General features: G+C 51.4%; 1 protein-coding gene across 6 annotated transcripts in view; it reads right to left on the bottom strand.

Annotated features, from left to right (window-relative positions):
- Positions 1–7,500, bottom strand: part of LOC123742397 (zinc finger CCHC domain-containing protein 7) — a 113,400-nt gene that overhangs the window by 28,415 nt on the left and 77,485 nt on the right. The window lies entirely within an intron of this gene.

Here is a 7,500-nt window from a genome sequence, read left to right as displayed (position 1 = left end):
AGGAAGACACACACACACACAGTCCTGAGGACATCAGTGAGGAAGAAGGACACACAAGCCCAGCATAAGTAGCCCCAGTAGTAGGGGTGTGACAGAATGTATTTTCACACCTGGCTGAGCCCAGAGGAAGGTGACAGAGTCACATCTCCCAGAACACACACACACACACACACACACACACACACACACACACACACACACACACACACACACACACACACACACAGTCCACTTTGGGGAGTTTCAGGGTCATAAACATTATCATGAATAAAATGCTGTCTTAAACAGTACGAGCCCTAAGAGGTGTGTGTGTGTGTGTGTGTGTGTGTGTAACAACCTTCTGTTCCCGATGCTTAAACTGTTTAAATACCTCAATTAGACCTAGGTCACAAAATCCACCACCCCTTAAACTAGCACACACACACACACACACACACACACACACACACACACACACACACACACACACACACACACACACACACACACACACACACACACACACACACACACACACACACACACACACACACACACACCTGAAAGCTGCTTTACTGAGGTAAAGTTTACTGACTACACCTGGAGGTATGTGGTGGTCGTCCCACCTGTCTGACTACACCTGGAGGTATGTGGTGGTCGTCCCACCTGTCTGACTACACCTGGAGGTATGTGGTGGTCGTCCCACCTATCTGACTACACCTGGAGGTATGTGGTGGTCGTCCCACCTATCTGACTACACCTGGAGGTATGTGGTGGTCGTCCCACCTATCTGACTACACCTGGAGGTATGTGGTCGTCGTCCCACCTATCTGACTACACCTGGAGGTATGTGGTGGTCGTCCCACCTGTCTGACTACACCTGGAGGTATGTGGTGGTCGTCCCACCTATCTGACTACACCTGGAGGTATGTGGTGGTCGTCCCACCTATCTGACTACACCTGGAGGTATGTGGTGGTCGTCCCACCTATCTGACTACACCTGGAGGTATGTGGTCGTCGTCCCACCTATCTGACTACACCTGGAGGTATGTGGTGGTCCCACCTGTCTGACTACACCTGGAGGTATGTGGTGGTCGTCCCACCTGTCTGGAGATGAATGTTCTGAACGTGGCTCTGGATCAGAACATCAGCTAAATCACTATAGTGTAAATATTACTACCCCTGCAGTGTTTCCCACAGGTACATTGAGTAGCCAGCCAGGTGCTCCACTCCCAGCCGGGAGGGGGGTCTGGGGGGGGTTTGCCCCACTGGTTTTGAATTTATTTATCTTTTTGCAGAAGGAGCTCTATGTTGGTTTACTCTGGTACATTGAGTAGTCAGACAAATAGAAAAAGTAGCCAGACAGGTGCTCCACTCCCTGCCAGGAGGGGGGTCTGGGGGGGGTTTGACCCACTGGTTTTGTTGGTCAACTCTGGTACATTGTAATGGATTGATTCCGTCTGAAATACACAGCGAAATTAAGTTCACCTCCCAGATAGGAAACATTAGTCGTGGTATCGCGTAGAAAGACATGGGCTTAACGATTGAAATGACTGAAAATTCATTAAGTGTATTTTCTAGGCCTATTTGATCAGGACTATTTTCTAAGTAAAATAATATTTAAACCTTTAACCTGTCATCTCTTGAGATTAAAGTTTTAGTTACAGTTTTGCTACAAGGTATTAATTACCCCCCAGATGTTTCTTCTTCGAATTATGTATTTTATTAAAACAGAAAAATTAAGTAAATAGCCCATATTATCTTGTTAAATATGTGCCATGACTCCGCGTGGCTGGCTACGTGAAACAGGTTACCATGCGCCATGACTCCGCGTGGCCGGCTACGTGAAACAGGTTACCATGCGCCATCACTCCGCGTGGCTGGCTACGTGAAACAGGTTACCATGGGCCATGACTCCGCGTGGCCGGCTACGTGAAACAGGTTACCATGGGCCATGACTCCGCGTGGCCGGCTACGTGAAACAGGTTACCATGCGCCATGACTCCGCGTGGCTGGCTACGTGAAACAGGTTACCATGCGCCATGACTCCGCGTGGCGGCTACGTGAAACAGGTTACCATGACTCCGCGTGGCCGGCTGCGTGAAACAGGTTACCATGACTCCGCGTGGCCGGCTACGTGAAACAGGTTACCATGACTCCGCGTGGCGGCTGCGTGAAACAGGTTACCATGACTCCGCGTGGCCGGCTACGTGAAACAGGTTACCATGACTCCGCGTGGCCGGCTACGTGAAACAAGTTACCATGACTCCGCGTGGCCGGCTCGTGAAACAGGTTACCATGACTCCGGCGTGGCGGCTACGTGAAACAGGTTACCATGACTCCGCGTGGCCGGCTACGTGAAACAGGTTACCATGACTCCCGCGTGGCCGGCTACGTGAAACAGGTTACCATGGGCCATGACTCCGCGTGGCTGGCTACGTGAAACAGGTTACCATGACTCCGCGTGGCCGGCTACGTGAAACAGGTTACCATGGGCCATGACTCCGCGTTGCCGGCTACGTGAAACAGGTTACCATGCGCCATGACTCCGCGTGGCTGGCTACGTGAAACAGGTTACCATGACTCCGCGTGGCGGGCTACGTGAAACAGGTGACAGAAAATATAAAATGTACCTCGTACATTTACATGGGAGACAAAATTCACCAGCTTCCTGCATCTCATCTCCTAAATCATCACATAGAAACTGAGGGTGTAGCCTGATCAGCGCTGACGGTGATGTAGCAGGTAGAAACTGAGGGTGTAGCCTGATCAGTGCTGATGGTAATGTAGCAGGTAGAAACTGAGGGTGTGGCCTGATCAGCGCTGATGGTAATGTAGCAGGTAGAAACTGAGGGTGTAGCCTGATCAGCGCTGATGGTAATGTAGCAGGTAGAAACTGAGGGTGTAGCCTGATCAGCAGCCTGATGGTAATGTAGCAGGTAGAAACTGAGGGTGTGGCCTGATCAGCGCTGATGGTAATGCAGCAGGTAGAAACTGAGGGTGTAGCCTGATCAGCAGCCGGACAGGGCTGATGGTAATGTAGGAGGTAGAAACTGAGCGTGTAGCCTGATCAGCGCTGATGGTAATGTAGCAGGCAGAAACTGAGGGTGTAGCCTGATCAGCAGCCTGATCAGCGCTGATGGTAATGTAGCAGGTAGAAACTGAGTGTGTAGTCTGATCAGCGCTGATGGTAATGTAGCAGGTAGAAACTGAGGGTGTAGCCTGATCAGCGCTGATGGTAATGTAGCAGGTAGAAACTGAGGGTGTAGCCTGATCAGGCGCTGATGGTAATGTAGCAGGTAGAAACTGAGGGTGTAGCCTGATCAGCGCTGATGGTAATGTAGCAGGTAGAAACTGAGGGTGTAGTCTGATCAGCGCTGATGGTAATGTAGCAGGTAGAAACTGAGGGTGTAGCCTGATCAGCGCTGATGGTAATGTAGCAGGTAGAAACTGAGGGTGTAGCCTGATCAGCGCTGATGGTAATGTAGCAGGTAGAAACTGAGGGTGTAGCCTGATCAGCAGCCGGACAGGGCTGATGGTAATGTAGCAGGTAGAAACTGAGGGTGTAGCCTGATCAGCGCTGATGGTAATGTAGCAGGTAGAAACTGAGGGTGTAGCCTGATCAGCGCTGATGGTAATGTAGCAGGTAGAAACTGAGGGTGTAGCCTGATCAGCAGCCGGACAGGGCTGATGGTAATGTAGCAGGTAGAAACTGAGGGTGTAGCCTGATCAGCGCTGATGGTAATGTAGCAGGTAGAAACTGAGGGTGTAGCCTGATCAGCGCTGATGGTAATGTAGCAGGTAGAAACTGAGGGTGTAGCCTGATCAGCAGCCGGACAGGGCTGATGGTAATGTAGCAGGTAGAAACTGAGGGTGTAGCCTGATCAGCGCTGATGGTAATGTAGCAGGTAGAAACTGAGGGTGTAGCCTGATCAGCAGCCGGACAGGGCTGATGGTAATGTAGCAGGTAGAAACTAAGGGTGTAGCCTGATCAGCGCTGATGGTAATGTAGCAGGTAGAAACTGAGGGTGTAGCCTGATCAGCGCTGATGGTAATGTAGCAGGTAGAAACTGAGGATGTAGCCTGGTCAGCAGCCGGACAGGGCTGATGGTAATGTAGCAGGTAGAAACTGAGGGTGTAGCCTGATCAGCGCTGATGGTAATGTAGCAGGTAGAAACTGAGGGTGTAGCCTGATCAGCGCTGATGGTAATGTAGCAGGTAGAAACTGAGGGTGTAGCCTGATCAGCAGCCGGACAGGGCTGATGGTAATGTAGCAGGTAGAAACTGAGGGTGTAGCCTGATCAGCGCTGATGGTAATGTAGCAGGTAGAAACTGAAGGTGTAGCCTGATCAGCGCTGATGGTAATGTAGCAGGTAGAAACTGAGGGTGTAGCCTGATCAGCAGCCGGACAGGGCTGATGGTAATGTAGCAGGTAGAAACTGAGGGTGTAGCCTGATCAGCGCTGATGGTAATGTAGCAGGTAGAAACTGAGGGTGTAGCCTGATCAGCGCTGATGGTAATGTAGCCGGTAGAAACTGAGGGTGTAGCCTGATCAGCAGCCTGATGGTAATGTAGCCGGTAGAAACTGAGGGTGTAGCCTGATCAGCAGAAGGACAGGGCTGATGGTAATGTAGCAGGTAGAAACTGAGGGTGTAGCCTGATCAGCAGCCTGATGGTAATGTAGCAGGTAGAAACTGAGGGTGTAGTCTGATCAGCGCTGATGGTAATGTAGCAGGTAGAAACTGAGGGTGTAGCCTGATCAGCGCTGATGGTAATGTAGCAGGTAGAAACTGAGGGTGTAGCCTGATCAGCTCTGATGGTAATGTAGCAGGTAGAAACTGAGGGTGTAGCCTGATCAGCAGCCAGACAGGGCTGATGGTAATGTAGCCGGTAGCAACTGAGGGCGTAGCCTGATCAGTGCTGATGGTAATGTAGCAGGTAGAAACTGAGGGTGTAGTCTGATCAGCGCTGATGGTAATGTAGCAGGTAGAAACTGAGGGTGTAGCCTGATCAGCGCTGATGGTAATGTAGCAGGTAGAAACTGAGGGTGTAGCCTGATCAGCAGCCGGACAGGGCTGATGGTAATGTAGCAGGTAGAAACTGAGGGTGTAGCCTGATCAGCGCTGATGGTAATGTAGCAGGTAGAAACTGAGGGTGTAGCCTGATCAGCGCTGATGGTAATGTAGCCGGTAGAAACTGAGGGTGTAGCCTGATCAGCAGCCTGATGGTAATGTAGCCGGTAGAAACTGAGGGTGTAGCCTGATCAGCAGCCGGACAGGGCTGATGGTAATGTAGCAGGTAGAAACTGAGGGTGTAGCCTGATCAGCAGCCTGATGGTAATGTAGCAGGTAGAAACTGAGGGTGTAGTCTGATCAGCGCTGATGGTAATGTAGCAGGTAGAAACTGAGGGTGTAGCCTGATCAGCGCTGATGGTAATGTAGCAGGTAGAAACTGAGGGTGTAGCCTGATCAGCAGCCTGATGGTAATGTAGCAGGTAGAAACTGAGGGTGTAGCCTGATCAGCAGCCTGATGGTAATGTAGCAGGTAGAAACTGAGGGTGTAGCCTGATCAGCGCTGATGGTAATGTAGCAGGTAGAAACTGAGGGTGTAGCCTGATCAGCAGCGTGATGGTAATGTAGCCGGTAGAAACTGAGGGTGTAGCCTGATCAGCAGCCGGACAGGGCTGATGGTAATGTAGCCGGTAGAAACTGAGGGTGTAGCCTGATCAGCAGCCGGACAGGGCTGATGGTAATGTAGCCGTAGAAACTGAGGGTGTAGCCTGATCGGCAGCCTGATGGTAATGTAGCCGGTAGAAACTGAGGGTGTAGCCTGATCAGCGCTGATGGTAATGTAGCAGGTAGAAACTGAGGGTGTAGCCTGATCAGCGCTGATGGTAATGTAGCAGGTAGAAACTGAGGGTGTAGCCTGATCAGCAGCCTGATGGTAATGTAGCAGGTAGAAACTGAGGGTGTAGCCTGATCAGCAGCCTGATGGTAATGTAGCAGGTAGAAACTGAGGGTGTAGCCTGATCAGCAGCCTGATGGTAATGTAGCAGGTAGAAACTGAGGGTGTAGCCTGATCAGCAGCCTGATGGTAATGTAGCAGGTAGAAACTGAGGGTGTAGCCTGATCAGCAGCCTGATGGTAATGTAGCAGGTAGAAACTGAGGGTTTAGCCTGATCAGCAGCCTGATGGTAATGTAGCAGGTAGAAACTGAGGGTGTAGCCTGATCGGCAGCCTGACGGTAATGTAGCAGGTAGAAACTGAGGGTGTAGCCTGATCAGCAGCCTGACGGTAATGTAGCAGGTAGAAACTGAGGGTGTAGCCTGATCAGCAGCCTGATGGTAATGTAGCAGGTAGAAACTGAGGGTGTAGCCTGATCAGCGCTGATGGTAATGTAGCAGGTAGAAACTGAGGGTGTAGCCTGATCAGCAGCCTGATGGTAATGTAGCCGGTAGAAACTGAGGGTGTAGCCTGATCAGCAGCCGGACAGGGCTGATGGTAATGTAGCCGGTAGAAACTGAGGGTGTAGCCTGATCAGCAGCCGGACAGGGCTGATGGTAATGTAGCCGGTAGAAACTGAGGGTGTAGCCTGATCGGCAGCCTGATGGTAATGTAGCCGGTAGAAACTGAGGGTGTAGCCTGATCAGCGCTGATGGTAATGTAGCAGGTAGAAACTGAGGGTGTAGCCTGATCAGCAGCCTGATGGTAATGTAGCAGGTAGAAACTGAGGGTGTAGCCTGATCAGCAGCCTGATGGTAATGTAGCAGGTAGAAACTGAGGGTGTAGCCTGATCAGCAGCCTGATGGTAATGTAGCAGGTAGAAACTGAGGGTGTAGCCTGATCAGCAGCCTGATGGTAATGTAGCCGGTAGAAACTGAGGGTGTAGCCTGATCAGCAGCCTGATGGTAATGTAGCAGGTAGAAACTGAGGGTGTAGCCTGATCAGCAGCCTGATGGTAATGTAGCAGGTAGAAACTGAGGGTGTAGCCTGATCACCAGCCTGATGGTAATGTAGCCGGTAGAAACTGAGGGTGTAGCCTGATCAGCGCTGATGGTAATGTAGCCGGTAGAAACTGAGGGTGTAGCCTGACCAGCGCTGATGGTAATGTAGCAGGTAGAAACTGAGGGTGTAGCCTGATCAGCAGCCTGATGGTAATGTAGCAGGTAGAAACTGAGGGTGTAGCCTGATCAGCAGCCTGATCGGTGAGGACATTGAAACATAAACATACGACTGTAGACTGAAGCATCTCAGCAGGATCCCTCCCCTCTCTCTCTCCCCTCTCTCTCCCCCTTTCCCTCCCCTCTCTATCCCCCTTTCCCTCCCCTCTCTCTATCCCCCTTTCCCTCCCCTCTCTATCCCCCTTTCCCTCCCCTCTCTCTCCCCCTTTCCCTCCCCTTTCCCTCCCCTCTCTCTCCCCCTTTCCCTCCCTCTCTATCCCCCCTTTCCCTCCCCTCTCTATCACCCTTTCCCTCCCCTCTCTCTCCCCCTTTCCCTCCCCTCTCTCTCCCCTTTCCCTCCC

This window comes from Salmo salar, chromosome ssa04, assembly GCF_905237065.1.
Source record: "Salmo salar chromosome ssa04, Ssal_v3.1, whole genome shotgun sequence".
In the NCBI taxonomy this organism is placed as follows: domain Eukaryota; kingdom Metazoa; phylum Chordata; class Actinopteri; order Salmoniformes; family Salmonidae; genus Salmo; species Salmo salar.
This window is presented reverse-complemented; position numbering and strand designations above follow the sequence as displayed.